Genomic DNA, 22642 nt, shown 5'->3' with positions numbered 1-22642 from the left:
GGCTTCATTTTGCTATCGTATTCAGAGCCAATAAATAAGCCAGTTTCCTGATTTTACAGATTTGTTTTTGGTAATTACTCTTCTCCAAGGAAACCAACAGAAATGGGAAAGGCAATAGGCTAGAGGAATAATAGCAGAAATTTGCTTTGTATTTTCTTTATAAATGCAAGTATCTATCAGAGAATGAACTATAAAGGTGCAAAAAAAAAGAAAATAAATGTACAGTGGTGTGGCAAAATAAACACAAGGTATCTTCTGTCTTTTAAAGTACAGTAATAAGATTATTAAATAAAAACATCTGTAAGTACAGCAATAGATCTTAGCCTTGTACAAAATGAAACAAATGTCCTTATAATAATGTCTTTTTTCTAAGTGGATAAAATTTCTTTTCCTGGTAAATGAGGGTATTTTATTATAGTAATCACAGTGCATCTAAAGAAACTCTCTGGAACTACAGTTTTATAGCCCTTACTTAAGAAGAGGGAGTGACTTCATAGTAAGAAAGCAAGCAGGCAAGCAAGCAAGCAACCTCCTATAAAGCTCCAGTATAGAGTGTAAGTGCCTTGAGAGCTGGGACTTGCCTCTTTTTATATCCCTTGCACTCAGCACAGAGCCTGACACATAATAGGCCCTTAATAAATGTTGATTGATTGATTGATACTCTTTCAGATCTGCCCTCCTGGCTTTGAACCCCACCCAGCAAAGTAGTTAACCACAACTTCCTTTTAAATTTTCTTTTACAGAATCTCAAAGAACCATCCAAAATGCAGCATCCTATAGTACTTCCTTTATAAAATAAATTTAGACCATTATGGTATTTTTTTTTAAAAAAGGTATTTAAGTATTTCTTGTGGTTTGTGGGGTCTGGGTGACTTTTTACACTTTATCTGTCAAAACTATCTCTTGGCACAGTAATGAATCATTAATTTATGCAAAGTATAATAAAGTTTTGTCTAGCAACATGATTCATTGATGGTTTCAACAAAAAACTGTAGAAATGAAATATAAAAAAATCTAAATATTTATGTTTTGAGTACAATATTAGACATAAAAGTTTCCACTGGGATAGACTATAAGGATGTATTCCATTTTAAAATGTTTATCTTTACAGTTGTTTAATGGATTTGAACTATTTCTGTCTCTCATCCTAAAAGTAATTTTTTTTTTATCACAAGCCTCTGATATGTGGGAAAGTTTCTTTTGCCATATTTCTACAAATTATGGTATCTTTGAAAAAGTTAGTTTTATCTTAAAGAAATGAGTCAATGCAGGAAATAAACATTATGAAGTGCCTACTATGTTCCAGGCATTGTGCAGATACAAAGAAATGAGTATGTTTGTATATAATATGTTATGTATTACATACTATTCTGTTGATACCACAGTGATTTATACCCTGTCATCTAGGATGACTTTGGAGTGATCATTAATTATTCTTCTTTATTTCCTCTGCCCCGTATATAGTTAGTTGACAAGGCTAGCCAATTTTACCTTTATAACAACTGTTAGCTGTCTGTCCCTGTCTTTATAATCACAAAAACACCATCCTAGCTCAGACCTCCTCACTTCTTGCCAGGTCTGTTGCAAAAACCTTTTAATTGGTCTCTCTGCTGCCAGAAGCTCTCTTTTCCAATCCATTCTTTATTTAGTTGCCAAAATAATCTTTCTAAGGCCTAAGTCTCATTACTTCACCCTGGTGCTCAAAAACCCTTTCTCAAGATAAAAATAGAAATGCCTTAATTAGGCATTTAAGCCCCTCCACAACCAAGCTCTCAGTTATCTGTTCTCTACTTTCATTTACACCTTAAATCTATACCCCATCTTCATCCGCATTTTTATCCAAATGTACTAGTATCTTTTCCCAATCTTTATGTTAAATTGCCTTCATGTATTTACATTGGGTGATTGATCTCTATTAGTGAATTGTCTTCCTCAAAATTGATTTATCAGGATCTTTGATCCCTTCAATACTTCATTCAGGTGTTCATCTCCCCCTCCCCACAACTCCTGACTGTTAGCTTTGTACTGCCCCAGTTTTCTTTGTACTATATTAATCTGTATACCTTTTGTATGTCTCCAGTGGGGAAAGTAAACTCTTTGTGGCCAGGAACTCTCATTTTTGTGTGCAATTTGTACAGTGACTGATAAGATTGTTGTTCAGTTGTTTTGTAATACTGGAGAAACAGAGGGAAGATAGAGATCAGAGAGTATTTAATATTTTATTTGAACGGGACAGATTTACTGGGACCAAATGGATCCATAGTTTGGTCCCAGAGCTGAATGAGACTATTGTCTCCAAGAATCCAAGAATCCAGCGAATGTGGATTCTCAATGACCTATATACACATGGCTCAGACTTAGGGGGTAGACTGAGGCAGGGGCGGAGGCAGAACATCGAGAGTGGGAACGGGACTAACAGTCTGACAGGGTGAGGGAATTTAGCGGGGATATCTGATAATTGGGATTATAGAATGGGGAGAGGCACCCAACATTCTGATGATATCTAAGATAGGTCTTTCTCCTTATCTGATTATCATGATTAGAAGGGAGGGGTGGTTTTGCAGTATTGATCAGAACTATTAGGAATTGAGGCAGAACAGTTCAGGGAAACTGAGGCAGGACAATTTAGGGAAACTGAGTTAGGACAATTAGGGAAACTGAATCAGGACAATAAAAGAGAACTGTGGTATGACAGTTTCAAAGTTTTCTTGGCAAAGAAGTGGAGTGATTTGCTATTTTTTTCCCTAGGTCATGTTACATTTGAGGAAACTGAGCCAAACTGGTTAAGTGACAAGGACACAGTGAATTTGAGGCTGAATTTGAACTCATTCCAGTCCAGTGATCTATTTACTGCACATATACCCCTTCCTTCTCCTTTCTCCCCCCATCCCAGTTGTCTCTGACTTGCAAAGAACCAGGTACTAAATTAATTTTTGTTGAATTTTTATCTTTTGCTGATTTTTATTTTTTCTCTACTAAAGTCATCTTTAGTGAGTAGGGTGTGTTTATGTGTGAGAGAGAGGCAGAGAGAGAAAGAGAGAAAGAAAAAGAACCAGAGACAAAGGGAAACAAAGACAGAGAGACAGAAGGAGAGACAGAGAGAGACAGAGAAACTCAGAAAGTGAGAAAGATAGTTGAGAATTATGACGAAAAATGACCAAATGTTTGATTTTTTTCCTTACTATTTTTTAAATTAAAATTGTTAGAGGAAATATGGAAACTATAATGAAGTCTCTTATTGGACATTGGTTATAAAGACTATGAGCTCTTGGAACAGTTCTCACTGTTTTCCTTTTTTATACTCTTGGGGTTCTGAAGGTCAGGAGGAAGCTATGTTTTTTTTTTTTTTTTCCTAAACGACATATGAAAATAATTCAACTCTATTTTGCTAGTAGAAATGTAGCCAAAGAGGCATGAAGATATGAATGAAAAAACTTTTATTAATTATTTACTGTTTGTTATCACTAAGCTCTGGGGTTGCAAATAAACTAAGGCAATTCCTGCCCTTAAGGAGCTTATAATTCTAGTAGGAAAAAGGGGGTCCCATTCAAGGAAGTGATGAGCAGAAAATGATATTTTTACAGTGAACCTAGGAGCAGCCATAGGGGAATAGATTAACATACTTTTTCTAGTAGCAATGACAATATTACTTTAATTATGCTTCCAGAGCTGGAAAGGAGTGCTGACTTGGAAGGGACCTGAGAAGCCATTTACTCTAAACACCTTGTTTGTAATTTAAGAACTTGAGGGAGGTCCTATTAGAAAGCAAATCTTGGCTGGAGTCACTTAGATATAGTAAAATGTCCCGCACACCGGGAGAGCCCCAGGTCCAGAGACCTAGAGCAGAAAAGATTAAGTTCTTAAAGGATGAGCTGAATTGAAGGTTGTCAATGTGATCTGTGATGTGGGGTTTGTCACCAAATGATGTGATTGGAGATCCAAGATGATATAAGTTGGGGTTTGGTCATGTGAAGAATTCAAAATGGCCTTTTTGGCAAAAAGTAGATTTATTTAGGGGATTAAGTTTCAGACAATAGGCACCCAGAATGATAAATATGAGATAGAGTGGGAGAGCATATAATAGACAAGTTCCTCAAGAGAACTCACAATTACCAGTAGAAAGGGAGGACTCCAGGAGATTGGGATTTGCCCTCAGCTGGCAGGCTAAATCCTGAAAGGGACTCAGCACCCCAAAAGAGCTATTGAACCATTAGGAGGAGAAATGGAGTTGGGAAACATAGTGGAGTTAGGAGGATACCTCATAGCATGGGGGAGGAGAAGTAGGGAGAAAGATATCAGGAGCATGGTGGACTGACCCAAAGGAGGATGGCAGCCATGGAATGACCCACAAATAGGTTTTATGGGGAAAATTTAACCTCCGGGACAGACTGGGATTTCTACCAAGGATGGGTCTCAGGAGTTTGACATGGATTTCAGACTGGACCCACCCCCTGGGGATCATGGAGCTAAACTGACCTCTCCATCACAGCCTTCTGCCTTCTTGCTTCAGGGTTAACCAACAGCTAATTTTGGAGACCTCACCTACTAGATGGCCGGCAACAAGATAGTCATGAGGTGTGTTATTCTGCTTCTCATTCAAAGTTGGACATCCTTTTTTCTTCAAAGCATTTGAATATACTCGAATTTGATGTTGGAATCAGTATAATGTCATGGATGAGACTGTTGAGTTTATGTCTCCTTTAGATTTTCTGACAGGATAAATAGGAAAGTTTAATCATCTGAATCACTGATGGATTCCTTTCTATTCAAAACCTACAACCCTCCAGATTGACTATAAAATAGTCTAGAAAGGTCATACCCATCAGAAAGAGCAGCAGGAGGCTGTCTTAAAAAGGAACTTTTTGCCTGGGGCAGGAAAGTCCAGTCCAGACTACAGATGTAGCTTCTCCTCTATTGAGATGGATTGGAGGTGGAACTCATTCCATTTTACTATCTGGTAGTTTCCTGTTTTTATTAATCATTTTGCTGGTGTTGATTGGGCTTTGTAGTTTCTAGGTTGCTTAAGGACTACCTGGGGAAAATGGTAAATGTATGCGTATATGCTAAATGATCCTCTTGTGTGATTGGATTTCTGAGCACTGAATTTTAGGAGTAGAAAGGGCTCTGAGCTTGTCTCTACTTGAATAAGGAAGTCAAGTTCATGTGATTTTGAGCAATTCACTTAAGTACTCAGACTCAGTTTTCTTATCTATAAAATAACACCTTTGGCCTAGAAGCTCTCCAAAGTTTCCTTCTAGTTTCTAAACTGTTCATTTCTCTCTGTGCGGTTTCTCCCAACTTTACTCAACCCTTATTTCTCTGTCATGAAATTTCACTTCCTCTGGTCTTTTTTTTTTTTTTTTTTTTGGATATTACTATATCCTTGAGCAAAAAATAATGACTCCTATCTGTTGATGTTGAGTTTTTGCTTCTTAATTGTGCTTACTGTCAATAATTTGGCTAACCACGACACCCTGTGAGATCCCCTAGTCTTCAGGCTTTACAAAATTTGCCTAGCAATAATCGCCCAGTATGCAATCTCTGTTTGAATTTGTGTTGAGTTCCTATTTTCTCCCTATCCATTTAAATACAGTCTGAGTGCCTGCTGCTTTAGGGATGCTATTGGTTTGATTAAATGACACATTACAGATATTTAATATTACATATTTATGAGAGCTTTCTGAATTGCTTTGTTATCTTATTGGGTATATTTAATTGATGTGAAGACTGTAGTCTTTTTTTAAAAAAGTTTTTCAGTAAATCAGAGTGCTTACTCTGTGCTTTGCAAGGCTTCTTTTAGTCCAGACTTTAACAATATTTAACACATCTGAATCAAAATGGAGATGTTGGCCTATGTTTGTTTCTTTTTAACCGTCTGTGGTTCCATCTGCCTTCCCAATATTATGACCATCTTTCTCTAGTTCTTTAAAAATTGAAAACATGGCATGTTGCCTGATACTTTGGTATGTCTCTGGGTCAGTCACTTTCTCAGGAGTTCATTGAGCTAATTTCATCGGAGACTTTCCCTATTATGAATTAGTCAATAGATAACTTCATTTATATATCCAAATGCATTATGGAAAGTCATATTATAAGGAAGTGATTGTTTTTGTTTTTTTAAAAGCAGAGATCTGGGAAATGGTGCAGTCATATTTGCACTTGTCATGTTGGGGGAGGGGGATTCCATTTCCATTAAGTTCAGCTGTGTATGTTGGTAATTAAGAAGGGGAGGGTTAATGAGTTTTAAGAAGGAAATGGTCATTGTGGTATATGTCAGAAACATAGTTTTTTTTTTTTTTTTCTTCACTCCTGTATTTTCAACCACATTCAGCCAGTAACTTCCTTTTGTGGTAAAACCAGGCTTTTTCAATGACAATTCAGGGTTAAAACTATATTTCTACTGTTCTCCAGTATGTTTTTTTTTTTTTTTTTTTTTGACATTCTGATATGAGTATGTCCTGACTGTGTCAGCTCTTAAAGAACAGACTTTTCTATTTAATAATAGATATTGGGGATGGATACTCCCAGAGAAAATAATAAGAGCTGGGATTCGTAGAACACTTAAAAAGTTTTCAAAGTGCTTTATGTATATGATCACATGTAATACATGTAATACAACACAACAGTGGGGTATAAGTCCTCTTGATATTATTAAGCCCATTTCATAAATGAATAAAATGTGGCTCTCGGAGGTTAAATAACTTGCTGATTAAGTAGTACAATTAGTAAATGTGAGAGCTAGTGTATGAATTCAGTTTTTCTCTTGATTCCACCTGCAGCATCCCTTATCCCAAACCTGAGAAAAAAGAAAATCAGAGTCTAAATTTTGGACATCTATCTATTTAATACTATACTTGATTTTTGAAGTTAGCAATGTCACATGTTATCATTGAAATCTTTTAAAAGAATAAATTTACATAGATGTCTTTTATTTTTGTCAACTAAATTTCTTCTAGTATCTTTTCTTGTATCCCATCTCAGAAAACTATCTTAATTACAAATTATATATATATATACACACATTTATATACATATACATGTATATAAATATATATATGAGAGGAAGAGAAAAAACAATTAGCTAAGCAAATCAGTAAATCAAAATAAAAATTGAAAAAAAATTCATTGTGAATCTTTTAGCTCTGCAAATGTGTTAGAGGCACCGTCTCACTTCTTTGGGTCCATAATTACTCTTTGTAATTTGTCAGAGTTTACTTTTGTTTTTTTTTGGGGGGGAGGGTTCATTCCATGTGCATTGTTCCATAATTTTGATTTATATTGTTTTCTTAGCTCTGCTTACTTAACATAAGTCTTGCCATAATCCTCTTTATTAAATAACTTAGCATTTCTTACAGCATAGTAATATTCAGTTATGTTCATATATCATGATTTGTTTAACCATTCTTCATTTGATGGTTATTTACTTTGTTTTTAGTTCTTTACTATTATGAAAAGTGCTTCTGTAAAGATTTTGGTGTATTTGAACCCTTCTTATTAATGATTTCTGTGGAATATATGCCTACTAGTGAAATCTTTGAATAAAAGGATATAGATATTTTAGTCATTTTATTTGCATAATTCCAAATTGTTTTCCAAAATGGTTATATAACTTCACAGCTGCACCAACAGTGCACTCTAGTGGGTCTGTCTTTCCTCAACCCCTCCAACACTGACTAATCTTTTTTTTTTTTTTTTTTTTTTGTTATCTTGGTCAATCTTCAGACCTTTGATTTCTATTTCTTTTGTTTTTAATATTTAAAGCATTATTTTATATAGTCCTTAATAGTTTGCACGTCTTTCAAGAAATCTTTATTCTTTTGAGAACTGGTTTTACATACATACACACATACATGCAAGCAGACATACTTGCATATGTATATATATTTTTAGTTGACAATATATCTTAGATATCAGACTTATCCGATAATTTTTATACAAAGTTTTTTCCCTATTCAACTGCTTCCCTGCTTATTTCAGATGCATTAATTTTGTTTGTGTGATTACTTTTCAATTTCATCTAATCAAAATTATTTCTTTTGTAGTTTTTAATTGTTTCTGTCCTTATTTGGTTAAGAATATACCTTCTACCCATAGTCAATTAAGTCAATATCATGTAGAATATATAGATAGATATAAACACGTGTGTGTAATAGGTATGATATTTTTGACACTAACATTGTTCATTCCGTGCTGTAAGGTGGGGCAAATGGAACTTTATCTTACTATATTGATATTTAGAAGGTAATGACAAAAGGATGATGCACTGAGGTGTCTTGTTTCATTTAGTAACAAATGAGTTTAGCATGAAGTTAATTAAAATTGTTAAAATAGGAAGCTACAAAGCCAAAAAAAAAATATGTTTATAATAACAGAAAAGAAAAGAACACTAAATGAGAGCCAAACTCTAGGTAATTGTAATATTAATTTTGATCCTAGAGAACATAAAGATAAAAATGGAAATGAAAAGAAGAAATAAAGGGACAAAATGTTTCATGCATTGTGAGACTGCAGGATTTTTTGCTCAGTTCTATTTCTTTGTTTTAAGGGAGGGGGACTGTGTCTCAAAATTACTGACATTTTATTATTAAGACGTTTGTTAATAAAACACTTTAAAACTAGGAAGTTACCAAATGGCCTACACCAAATAGGCCACCATACTTAAGGAGAGTTCTGCATCCCCCAATTCTGCATTCCCCTATATCATCTGTATCTCTCCTATTCATTCAACTGAATTTCCTTTAAAAAGTTGATTTGATTTATATACTTAATTTAGTCTTGTTTTGTTCCATTTGAAATGCCTAGTGTTTCAGTTCACGACCTCAGGTACTGTCTTGATTCCTTTATTTTCCTTACCCCACTTATTCAAACATTTGCCAAATCCTGCTGTTTTTACCTTTTCAGTATCTCTCACATTTGACCCTTTTTCTCCATTCACAGCTACCACCTCACTTCAAGCCCTTATTACATTTCTGCTTAATTATCACAATATCCTTGGGTTGCAATATTTTGTATAGAGGTGATTATTAACTTTCTATTAATGTTACTTTTATGTGTTTTCACCTATTCCATTAATCTGTAAGCCCCTGGTTGAGTGGAGTTTGTTTAATCCCCATTGCTTAAGTACAGTGCCTGGCACCTGGTAGGTACATAATAAATACTTAACAATTGATTGTAAAACTTAACTCAGCTGTGAGAAATGTTTGTTATTAACTCTTTGTTATTGTTTGTTATTATATGAGAAATGTTTGTTATTAACTCTTTTTTATATGGAACCTTGAGTGCACTATTGAAACTCTTTTGGAGTGGTAGATGTCACTTAGGATTCCTATGAGACTGTGTCAGGATTGTGGGCATTAAGTGAAACCAAAGGGTAGCATACCCATGGGTGTAATGTGTATCCCAAATTCATATAGCAGACTGAATATTTTTGTTTTATGGTATGCCATATTTTATGCCATATTTTAAACTGGTTAAAGCTGATTAAGATAAAACAACAACAAAAAAATCCCAAAACCTGATTTAATAACTTAAGTACATCAAGGATTGTCCAGCATAAAATTTTAAGAGGTAGTGGACTAAATCACTGTTTAATGATTGTGGATAGGATTGGTTTACTCCTTTGATTTACTTGTTGACTTTCTAATTCATGTGTCATTGACATTCTTTACTATTGAGTAAATAGATGGACTTTTTCTTTTAATAACAACATCTTGAATTTCTATAGTCTTCTTCTAGTGATATTTTCCAAGATATTCTCTAATCTTCATTACCATCCTGTGAATAAGATGGATATAGAGTTTCTCACCCAAGTTTTTGCAACTAGAGAAACTGAGTATTTAGAGAGGTAAAACAAAATCTAAATGGCTTACCCTTTAATCCTCTGCAGAGCCTAGGCTGGAAGACAGTCTTCTAGTATTTCAGGCTTATTTTCGATCCACTTCACAAGGTGATTTCAGGGTTGTTTTTTTTTTTTTTTTTGTTTGTTTGTTTTTTTTTTTTTTTTGAAAATGGAGAAATCATTTACAACCTTTTAATACTTTGGAACTCAAGCCCTTTATTTATTAGAGAATATAGACAGAAATTAACTATGGTACCTACCTTGGCTACACTTTATTTTAAAGACTTTTTCAAGATCTTCATGTAACTTCAATTTTATGAACATTTGAAAACTATTATACTGAAATTTATAGCATATGTACTAAATAGTATAATAGATATATAATAAAAAAATGAGGATCAGGTGCGAAAAAGGATTAAGATTTCTAGTCTAAATTGTGAACTAAGAGTAAAAAAACTAAAAATGTAATTAATCAAATTGACACCTTGCACTACTATCTTATTTCTTAATAACATGGATATTTAAAACACATGTCAATCCATTTTATAGCTTCTTTTTCTTATGTAGCTTATTATGTTAGGGTCTAGCTCACTGAAGAAGTTTGATGACTATTTGTTGATTATTGTGTGGTTTGGTTATTATTATATGTCCTATAGGATAGGAAATTGGCTAAGCAGAAACTGATACCTTAGATTATCTGGTCATTGACATCCCTTCCAACTCCAATAGCATCACAAATACTATTATTCTGTGATATTTCTTGGTATGTTTTGGACCTGTGATAGTTTTAGGTATTTTACTTAACTTAAAATATATGATAATTTTGATATGGCCTCTATTTTATAACAAATATTTAAATGGATATTCTTGAACTCTACATGTACAATTTTTTATGACATTGAAAAAATACTTATTAATATTTTTATTAAAGATAAGATCTTCGGTAAGGGAAAGTAAGACTTGCCCAGTTTACACAATGAATCATTATTAGACTTAAAAATGTTGTTTATTTAGTTTTGCTCTTTTCCTTAGAATGAAACCAACAATGCAGTGATCACCAATTCAAACATTTAGGTAGCATGCACAATGACCTCTGTAATAGAGTATAACTGATAATTAAATATAAAACCTTCCCTCTTACAATCAATACTAGGAGAATATGATGACTTCATCATTATAAAGCCTAATTTGTTGGAAGTAGAGAGTAGAAGGGAGGGCATAGAGAGAGCATAAATATGGATAAATGAAATCTACTGATTATCCCAACTTGGACTTTAGATTGGCTTTACAGGAAGCACAATCTACAAATTTTCTCTTTTCCTCTTTCTCTCCTTTCTTCTGCTCCTGTGGAGGTGCTAATGAGTAGTGAAATTGTAAAAGGTAGTGGAGATAATGGAAGGAAAAGGAGAAGCAAAGGATACCAAGTATTTTAAATTCAAATAATTAACCATTAAATAATAAAATAAACATCATATTTCTTGCTTAGATTTTTTTTAAGTAGTTGTTTTAAGCAGTTGGCATATGATAATGGACTGAAGTTGAGGGGTTCTTAGAATCATTGAACTTGAGCTCAACTCACCCCAACCAAGAAAAGATGAAGTACATTGTTAAAGGCAGTGATTTACTAAACTATATCAGAACAAGGAATGGGACCCAGATCTTAGAGTGCTCTTGACTCAGTCTCACACTGCTTCTTATTTTGTTAAAATGATGTATGTCACATCAGAGAAGCTAGTTGAACTAAAAGGTGGCTGAGATTCCTTCTGATTTGCAATTTCTGTGATTCTACTTATAAAGGTGATTTCTAGGTCTTATTACAGTCTAACATTTTGTGATAGAAAATATAAGAAGTTCTATTTTATCTCCTAATAACTAGGAGCATAGAACACTGGTCCTGAAGTCACCTTTGGGCAGCTCACTTAACCCCAATTGTCTTGCCAAAAAAAAAAAAAAAAAAAAAAAGAGAGAGAGAAAGGAAAAAAGAGAGAAAGAAAGAAAGAAAGAGAGAAAGAAAGAAAGAGAAAGAAAAAAGAAAAAAAGAAAGAAAAAGAAAGAAGGATTAGGAAGGGAGGGAGGGAGGAAGGAAGGAAGAAAAAAAGTTGGATTGTTAAGTCAGTGACTCCTGCTCTGCCAAGTTAAGACAAGGTATAGCAGGTGGCAACCAGGAGTATACTTACAGATGTTACTGTAGTTTCTCTTGCCCCAGAACATCATGCCGTTACTTTTTACCTTTCAGAGAGTTTTTGAGGTAAATAGACTTTTAAGGTACAAGTAAATATTCTTTGAAGGGAGAAAATTAGCAGTCTTTATCATTATTAGTCGTAATAATTATGTGATTTATGGGCTGCTGTATGATACAGGGCTCAAGTTCAGATTTCTGACACATACTAGATCTGTGACATGGGAGATGTTACTTAACTTTGCAGTGGCCACTGCCACCCCTCTCCAGGATTGTAAATTGTAAAACAGTTGCTGATCTGCATTGGTAGAGGAAGTCACCTTATAGTGGTGAAATCACTGGTCCAAGACATTTTAAACCTACAATGAGAGAAGGTTCCTCAAGTTCCTTATGTCTGCTTTGTTCTCAAGTGGTGAGAAAGTGAAGTTCATAATCAAAGCTTGTAGTGTCTTGAGTCAATCAACTTTCAAGGAGGTCAAAAACTTTTAAGGAATATTAGCCTTACTTTCATGGGAGGAAGAGGTAGAATACTGCTTCTCCCACAGATACTTTCTGTTCTTTGGGGTGCTAAAACAATAGCTATCCTGAAGGAATTTACCCACATAAATGCAATGCATCAGTAATTATAATGTAACAGAAGTTAATCTTGTGAACTTTTTTTGGGTTAATAATCTTTGTGTAAAAAAATGAATGACACAGAAGTCCTTCTTCTGTGAGGTCCTTCTTACTGTTGATGTAATTTATGGACTTTTCACCTAACCTTGTCCAGTCTAATTCCTTCTTCCATCTTGGGCTCACAGCCTTGCCTACATTATCTTGCTCTTCTGTCTTCTCATTTACTTCTGCCCCTTTCTGATTCCCACAGTGTTTTAGCATATAAGAATATCTACAGAATGACACCCCAGGAAAATTGTGACTTAAAATATTGCAAGCTTTTTTTTTAAAATTAAAGTTTTTTATCTTGAAAACATATGCATGGGTAATTTTCAACATTCACCCTTACAAAACCTTGTGTTCCAAAATTTTTCCCTCTCTTTTCTCCACCCTTTCTCCTAGATGGCAAGTAATCCAATATATATTAATAAACGTGTACTTCTTCTCTACATATTTTTACAAATATGTTGCACAAGGAAAATCTGATCAAAAAGGAAAAAAGTGAGAAAGAATACAGAATGCAAGAAAACAACAAAAAGAGCAAAAATACTATGCTGTGATCCACACTCAGTTCCCACAGTCCTCTCTGTAGTTGCAGATGGCTTTCTTCATCACAAGACCATTGAAACTGGTTTAAATCGTCTGTGAGCTTATATTTGAAAATTTGAAACAATATAGAAATAACAAACATTTCCCACAAAGCAATTTTTGACACCATGAAGACTTACACGAAAATTAATTCATTTAATACATGTAGATATAAACCTGAGCAATTCACTTATTTTTTGTGCTCCAGGCAAGATTATACATTTCAATCAACCAATCAATAAGATTAAAATCTTTAAGGTGTCTATTACATGTGAGTTATTATATGCTAAGCCCTTATGATACAAAAGCAGAAGTGAAGAAGATAACCAGTCAGTCCCCTGACTTTAAGGGATCTTAAATTCCAGTAAGGGAGAAATATTGTATGTGTGTATGAATGTGTGTATATATCACATGTGTATGTATATATGTATATAAATACCATTGTTGCAGTGAAAGAAGTTGTGAGATACTAAGTGACAAATGTAAGAAACAAAGAAACATGAGCCTCTTTTTAAATTCATGCCCTGCTTTCTAGCTAGATTTTTACATTCATACATATTATATATATTGTATATTCATATATATTATATTCATATATTTACATTCATATGTATATGAATGTGTATATATTATATATTCTATTCAAAATGCATATAATGTAATCTTGAAAGAGCTGAGAGGGTGTTGTGAATAAGGAAAAGTTTCATGCAGAATTTGAGCTGAATCTTGAAAAAAATAAGAGGTAATAGTTGACTATATTTGTGGTGGGAAAATTTACCTAAACTAAAGAAATTACATATTACATCCCATCTCAGCACCCGCTTCCCTGTGAATAATAAAAGAGGTAAACATTGACAGAGCTTTTTTATGTAAAGCATTTGTGGTTCCTTGAGATTGTAAGCATAGAAATTCTGAAAATCTTGTCTTTCTCTAATTTTTCAAATTAGGGTGGAAGATGAAAAGGCAGTGTTTTAGGATTAAAACTATACCTATTTTTTGAAATTGTGACATACTTTTAAATTTGCTGCAACCACATTATGATTAGACTGATGATGATAAAAATTAGAATATTGTTCAGGTATGAATATGATAAAGTTCAGTAGGATTGGCTGGACAAAACAGACTATACAGATATAAAGTCGAACAGAACTACTTGTGAGAGAGGCTTCTTTGTGAAAGAATTTAGATGCTTAGTTTTCTTTTAGTGATAATTTCTGAGGGTCTTTTAAATAAAAAGCTGATAATATGCTATGATAAAAGACATTGCTTGGCTGGAATTGGGATTGTGGGTGGGCTAATGAAGATATTGAAACAAATGAATTTTGTAGAAATTTTCTATCTCAGTATGCATATGAAAATCTATCAAAAAAGACTCTTCTAAAATGAGTATATAATTTTCAACAATAATCCTAATATGTATGCACAAAATATTTCTTATCTACTTAAGTCACCAGGTCATTTTTCCTCTTTTAGAGATTATAAAATTCACTTTTCATTTCTTCCTGAGTGTTCAAGGTCATTACTGCATTTTGTGCTTTTCAGACTTTATACCTGATTTAAGCTTTCTGAAGAGTATTGCTATCTTTTTTAAAGGACAGGTCAGTTTTGAATTGATGAGATCTAACTCTGTTACCAGCACACTAAAAGTTATCTCTTTCAGTCTGTCATATGATCCATTCATACATCCTTTTCTGAGATCTATTATTCTGTCAGAAACTAAGTCCATAAATTATCTATAAATTTGATTTGAAGATGACATAAAGCTGAAAGGTCACCAATACATTGGAGTCAAGAAATCTAAGAATATTAGATTAAATCCAAGAAGGTAAAATGTATGTAATAGGGATAAATGTAAATATTTATACTTAGGTTTAAAATGTATAGAAATAATATGGTTGAAAAGTAATCTAAGGAAAGGATGATTTTTTTTTTTTTTTTTTTTTAGCAGATTTTAACTTCCATATGAGTCAATAGTGTGTAAAAGTAGATTACATTTAGAGAGGCAAAGTATCTGGAACCTTGGCTTTGATTGGCTTGCTATATTCTGCCCTGATATAGTCACTGTTTAGTTCTTGATATAATATTATGGAAAGAACAGTGAAAAACTAAACAATGTCCAAAATAGATGATGAAGGATTTTTGGAATTAGGGTAGAAGAGGATCAGTTAAAAGTAATAGAGATGCTTAGCTTGGAAAAAATAAAGCTTAAATAAAATATATCAATCATTAAAAAAAAATTAAGCACATACTCTATTCCATGTATTAAGATAAATTCTAGGAATGTAAAGACAAAAAATGAAACTGTACCTGCCCACAAGGAATTTACATTTTGCTTGGGACACAATCTATATAGTTTCTTTATACAAATTTTATGAATACAAAATATATGAAATTAATATAAATTTCATGAATATAAAATAATCTTCTTCTGATACTACTAGTAACTGCTGCAGGACAATGAGGAAAGATTTTATATAGGTGGATATGAAGAAAATGGCTTTTAAGGGGGAAAGGTTCTGAGAGAGTGCAATCAGAGCTTTAGCAAGACAGCTAGTGAAAAAGCAAGGAGATGCAAGATGAAATGCCACATATGGAGAAGAATAAGAATATTTTGCTTGACTCATAGATTTCAGGTTAAGAAGGTATATTGGGGCCAGGTTATAAAGGATTCTAAAAGCTAAACAGAGGAGTTTATAGTTGATACCTAGAAAACATAAGGAGATACTGATTTTTATCGAATGACATGATCATATCTGCAGTTTTGGAAAATTACTTTGGCAGTTTTATAGAAGATGTATTGGAGAAGAGAAAGACTGGAGTCAGGGAAACCAGGAGAGAAACCTCACTCTTGCAACAGGAACATGATATCAGGCAAATATGTTAACTTTTCAATATTTTAAAGGTTGTCATAATGAACAATTAGACTTGTTCTCCTTGTCATTAAAGGGCAGAGTTAGGAATAATGGGGAGAAATTACAGAAAGATAGAATCAGTTTTGAAGTAGGGGAAAAAAATTTCTAGCAATTAGAACTGTTCCCCAAAATGAAATGGACTTCTCTAAGCTCTAGGGGATTGCTCTTCACTGGAGATTTTCAAACAAAGAATGAGTGTATAGAGGTATTTTTGTTCAGATATTGAGTGAATTTTGATGGCTTCTGAGGTCTTTTCAATGATAAGGTTTCTTGTTTAAGCCCTCATTTTGCTTGTCTTATCTATTACAAATACTTGTACAAAGTCTTTCTCTTTTCATCCTATACATAATCCTTTCAATTCTTTCTTGATAACTTCCATCAGAGTAATCTTCAATATGCAAAGATATTATCTTTGTTACTCAAAAATCTTCAGGGACTCCTTATTGCATATTAAATATGATTTAAACTTCTATCCCTGGCCATACCTTTTGCACTACCATGCCTTTAAAAGTCTACTTCACCAGGTAGTCTTCTAAGAAGAATTTGGAATTTTTCATAACTTCAACATGGTTGTGATTTTTTTCATCTTTGCCTTTGTTTATGCTATTTTCCAAACCTAGAATGTCTTCTGTTTCCCTCTTTGTCTGTGGATTTCCTTTGCAGCTTTCAAAGCCTAAATTAGAGGCTGCATCCTCTACAGAAACATCCTTGATTCTTATAGACTTGTAGAGGTTCTTAATCTATTTTATGTCTTGGGACTCCATTGGCAATCTGGTACTGAAATACATTTATCAAAACATTTTTTTTTCTCAAGCATTCATAAACCAAGCATGAAGAAGTCTTGCTCTAGTTGATAATGAATTTTTCTTTCTCAGACTACATATAGGATTTTGTTTCCACCTTGTTAATAATACTTTTATCATGTTATATTTTGCATTATAGTCATCTGTATCTGTTATAGCTCTTGAGAAAGTTTGTATATGATCCATTCTACACATAGGAGATCTAATGACTCTTTGCATTATTGAATTTGAGTGATTTGACCGAATTTATTTAGCCTGGAGAAAGGGATGTCTGAGATGGGACAGTAATGGTTTTTGTTATGTATAGTCAAATGTATTTGCTTCAAATATGGATTAAGAAATTATCAGTAGAAATGTAAATTACATTTTAGGATGAATTTTGACATGAATTGTTTTGAGATGGTAGGCAGAATTACCAGAGATCTTGAGACACCTTCTTCTCTGGAGATTTTTGAAGAAAGGGTAAGGAATCTCTTTCTGGCTTTGTTTTAACAATGGTTATTACTGTGACAGTGTATCTCTTCTTGTGAGCAAGCATTGCTTTCTTTTCTTTTTCATTTAAAAAAAATCTTCATTTTTTATCATAGTTACTTGCACTTAGTGGGTGCATGATGTTGAACTAATGAAGGAAGAATAGAGATCATATTTTGTTCTGAGAGTTATAATTGATTTTCTTTCAGAAAACTTCCCTTGATTTTTTTGAGTCTTTTTAATCCATAATAAAAACACTAGCTAACATTTTTAGGCTGCTTTTAAGAGTCTACAAAGCACTTGTTCTCAACAGACCTGTAAGCCAGGTAATATAAAATTGTTCTCCGTGTATTTGGTCTTTCTCTGTTACTTTGTTCTTTGTCCTTCATTCTTGAAGAGGACCACAACATCAGGGAAATGATGCCATGAAATGCAAGTGAATTGGATTTAAGTGAGAGAGGGCTGTTGAACTCACTTTCTCCTACAGAGCCCTCAGTTAGTAAAGGCTTTCCGAGTTACCCCCTTAAGTTACCTCTTAAGCAGATTAGACCACTCATCTATACCTTATAGTTTTAGAGAGTATTGACTGGAACACTGAGGGATTCAGTGACTTGTTTATAATTCCATAGCTGAGGGACAGATAGCAAGGTGGTGCTCTCAATAACAACACCAGCCCTGGAGTCAGGAGGACTTGAGTTCAAATGTGGCTTCAGATCCTGATTAGTTGTATGATGCTGAGTAAGGCATTTAACCCCAATTGCCTTCCCCTTCTTAAAAGAAAAATTCTACAGCTAGTATATGGCTTAAGGGTTAATTCTATCCATGTTCACTATTTTTTAACTGAACTGTAAATCTTTTCTTAGTACAGAAATTTGGCATAGCAAATTTTTGTACCATTTCCAAAAATCTTATTTTCAGGAAAGGTTGATCTTTTAAGTTAAATACCAACTCCTTTCTATTATGAAGACAAACAATTGTGCATTGAATCGTTCAGTATTTATTTCTGGACTTTTGTAGTGTTTGGCATGAGGTCATTTAAAACCTCTTCTCTCTTTCTTACAGGATTGAAATTTAAATCTCATGCTAATATGACTACTTTATATTTTGAGTCATGTTTAAACACTGAGTTTGTTTTATGTATGGATCAATAATTGGCAAGCATATTTATTTTAGTGTATTGTTACAGCAGGGATCTCCACTAGCATTAGGCTTTTCCTCATGTAAATAACAGTAAATGACTTTGCATCTACTTGTATGCAACTTCAGTAGAAGATTTTCTTTCAACTAAGTATTTGTTAAACCTGCCTTTAAAGCAATATCTTTATACCTCATTGTGACATGAAGGAGATGCTGGTTTCTCAAAGGCTGTTCTTCACTCCCCCCTCCCTCCCATTAAATTCTGGCAGGTTTTTACCAAACTGGAAATGCTTGAAGTGTGGATTTGGTGATGGAATTTATGACTTTCATCCAGAAACAACTCCTAGCTGAACTCAGAGAGCTTCATCACGACTTTTGGCTGTAGAACAACGTTTCAGCAGTAGAAGTCAGCCAGTCAATAAACATTTATGAATTGTTTACTAAATGCCTAGGACTGTGATAATTATTTGGGATACAAAGTAAAAAAAATACAACCTTCTGTTTTCTCATGGAATTTGTCAAGTGAAATTAAACATAAAATAAATATAAAGTATAGATGAGATAAAGACAAAGTAATTTCAAAGAGCATTACAAGCTTGGGGAGGGGGAGGATGAGATCAGGAAAATATTCCCTATAGGAGGTGGATCTTATGCTGATCTCTGAAGAATATTAGGGATTCTAAAAGAAGGAGGTGAGGAAACTTGACAAAACCATTGAGATAGCAGGTGAATTGTTGGGTGTGAGTTACAGTAAGCTTGCCAGTTTGGATGAATCATTGATTATATGGAGAGGAGTAATGCATAAATAGCCTGGAAAGTTAAGGTTACACCAGATTGTGATGACTTTTAAATGCCAAGCAGAAGAATGTATTTTATCCTGGAGGTAGTTGGGAACCAGCAGAGCTTTTTTAGTAGAAGAATGACATGGTTGGAAGTGTCCTTTAGGAACATCAGTTAGACAGCTGAGTAGAGGATGGTTTAGAGATAGGAGATTTGAGTCAAAGAGGCCCATTAGGAAGTTATTGAAAAAATTCATGTTAGAGGCAATAAGGGCCTGGGCAAGGATGGTATATATGTGAGTGGAGAGGAGACGGATGTAAAAGATGTAGGAAAAGAGTTGAAGAAGATTTGGCAGCCAACTGGATAAAGAGTAAGTGATGAGTTAATGGTGACTGAAGTTGTAAAGCTAGATAACTAGGATTTAATGGTGTCATTGACAGAAATAGGGAAATTGAGAGTGAACTTAAATATAAAGGGGAGGCATTATTATTATTAAGTTATGTGTTGGGCATTTAAGAAATTTGAGTTATCTTTATTTATTACAAAATGTCCAGTGAATAATTGGTCCCTGGAGTAAATGAATGAGATTAAGACAATAGATAGATTGATTGATCAATTTTAGAATCATCTTCATAGAGCTGTTAAGTGAACTCATGGGAGCTGGTTAGATTTTTGGGAGAGGCAGTGTAGAGAAAGAAAATTAAAGACAGAGATTTGGGATATATCCATAGTTAAGGGGCGTGAAGATTTGGCAGAGTAGCCTGAGAAGAAGCAAGCAGGAATGGGGAAAAATCAAAAGAGAGCATTCTCACAGAAACCCAGCAATGAGAGAGTATCTTGGAGAAGAGAATGGGGAACAGTGACAAACAGTCTAGAGGTGATGTCAGTTAAGGAAGAATGGAGAGAGAGGGCTGTATGAATATGAAACAAAATATGAAGCAAAGCCCTCTAAAAGGAGGAAAAGACCAAGAGTCATGGTGGGTAGCTTAAGGAGAGAAGAAAAGTTTTGGAATAATTCTTATGGGGAATGTGAATATATTAGAACAAATAACAGAAGAATTGCTTTTGGTCAAGGAGATCTTGGTAGAGATGAATAAGCATAAATATATAATATAAATAAAAACAAGTCCACATGTTTGTGTGAATTCTTCCTCTTCCTCTAACACTATTCAGTAGATTGTGAGTAGGAGCAGAGGAGGCAGATGTTGATGAGGAACATCTTAAGTTGTAAATTGCTTTCTTCATTAAGTAAAAGATCAATCAAAGATATCATCCATGTTTGAAGTATAGATATTTGCCAAACCCCTATTTTGTGCCTAACCTTGTGTTAAATGACATGGTATGTAAAAGAAATATAAGGGGCAGTTAGTGATTATAAGGAGCTTTGGTCTTGGTTAAAAAAAAAAATAGCAGGAAAAAAAGTGTAGGTTTCTAGTTATTGCCCACTCTTTCTAGTCATTACATTGAAAGAGCTCTTTTCAAGTTACATTAAGATTGGCTTCCTCTAAACTCTGCTCTGATATGTGCTCCAAGAACCAGTGTAACAAATAATATACTAATTAAAATGTCATCTTGTTGAGTGTAGGTACCATCCGTGTCATTCTGGATTGCTCGTTCCACAGATGGAGAAACTGAATCATTTAAAAACTTTTTTTTTAAATAGTTATTTTAATTTTTTTACATTATATTCATTTTTCTTTATGTCTTGCCCAATCAAACCTGATTTGTAAAAAAGAAAAACAGTCAAGCAAAACTGATCAATAGGATATGCATCTGTCTGTGTATATATACAAACATGGAGGAGATGTGGACTTGTGATATTTGGATATAATATTACTAATTGTATTTATTCAGTTGCATCTGAATTCAGTTGCCCTTTTGTATTGTTCTCATTCAATAACGTTATAGTCTTAGACATATTGTTTGCCTGGTTCTGTTTGTTTTGTTCTGCTTGAATCAGACCAAGTCTTTCCATCTTTCTTTGATTTACCTGCACTTGTTTTTTTTTTTTTTTTTTTTTTTTTTTTATTTAATAGCCTTTTATTTACAGGATATATACATGGGTAACTTTACAGCATTAACAATTGCCAAACCTCTTGTTCCAATTTTTCACCTCTTACCCCCCCACCCCTTCCCCTAAATGGCAGGATGACCAGTAGATGTTAAATATATTAAAATATAACTTAGATACACAATAAGTATACATGACCAAAACATTATTTTGCTGTACAAAAAGAATCAGACTCTGAATTATTGTACAATTAGCTTGTGAAGGAAATCAAAAATGCAGGTGTGCATAAATATAGGGATTGGGAATTCAATGTAATGGTTTTTAGTCATCTCCCAGAGTTCTTTTTCTGGGTATAGCTAGTTCAGTTCATTACTGCTCCATTAGAAATGATTTGGTTGATCTCGTTGCTGAGGATGGCCTGATCCATCAGAACTGGTCATCATCTAGTATTGTTGTTGAAGTATATAATGATCTCCTGGTCCTGCTCATTTCACTCAGCATCAGTTCGTGTAAGTCTCTCCAGGCCTTTCTGAAATCATCCTGTTGGTCATTTCTTACAGAACAGTAATATTCCATAATTTTCATATACCACAATTTATTCAGCCATTCTCCAACTGATGGACATCCATTCAGTTTCCAGTTTCTAGCCACTACAAAAAGGGCTGCCACAAACATTCGTGCACATACAGGTCCCTTTCCCTTCTTTATAATCTCTTTGGGATATAATCCCAGTAGTAACACTGCTGGATCAAAGGGTATGCACAGTTTGATAACTTTTTGAGCATAGTTCCAAACTACTCTCCAAAATGGTTGGATTCGTTCACAACTCCACCAACAATGCATCAATGTCCCAGTTTTCCCGCATCCCCTCCAACAATCATCATTATTTTTTCCTGTCATCTTAGCCAATCTGACAGGTGTGTAGTGGTATCTTAGAGTTGTCTTAATTTGCATTTCTCTGATTAATAATGACTTGGAGCATCTTTTCATATGACTAGAAATAGTTTCAATTTCTTTCTGAGAATTGTCTGTTCATATCCTTTGACCATTTTTCAATTGGAGAATGGCTTGATTTTTTATAAATTAGAGTTAATTCTCTATATATTTTGGAAATGAGGCCTTTATCAGAACCTTTGACTGTAAAAATATTTTCCCAGTTTATTGCTTCCCTTCTAATCTTGTCTGCATTAGTTTTGTTTGTACAAAAACTTTTCAGTTTGGTATAATCGAAATTTTCTATTTTGTGATCAGTAATGATCTCTAGTTCTG

The 22642-nt window shown here is 33.8% G+C and overlaps 1 protein-coding gene across 4 annotated transcripts in view; it reads left to right on the top strand.

Moving 5' to 3' along the window:
• KLF12 (Kruppel like factor 12) overlaps nucleotides 1-22642 on the top strand; it is a 539816-nt gene that overhangs the window by 107152 nt on the left and 410022 nt on the right. The window contains exon 1 of one of the 4 annotated variants that reach the window (XM_031958478.1): nucleotides 2730-2918. The exons of the other annotated variants lie outside the window; for them this stretch is intronic. The gene's annotated coding sequence lies outside the window, so the exon portion shown is untranslated. Of the gene's footprint in view, nucleotides 1-2729; nucleotides 2919-22642 lie in introns of those variants that run through there. 4 annotated transcript variants of the gene reach the window in all.

Source organism: Sarcophilus harrisii, chromosome 3 (assembly GCF_902635505.1).
Source record: "Sarcophilus harrisii chromosome 3, mSarHar1.11, whole genome shotgun sequence".
Lineage (NCBI taxonomy): Eukaryota > Metazoa > Chordata > Mammalia > Dasyuromorphia > Dasyuridae > Sarcophilus > Sarcophilus harrisii.
The sequence above is the reverse complement of the archived record's forward strand: the minus strand, read 5'-3'. Positions and strand labels throughout refer to the sequence as shown.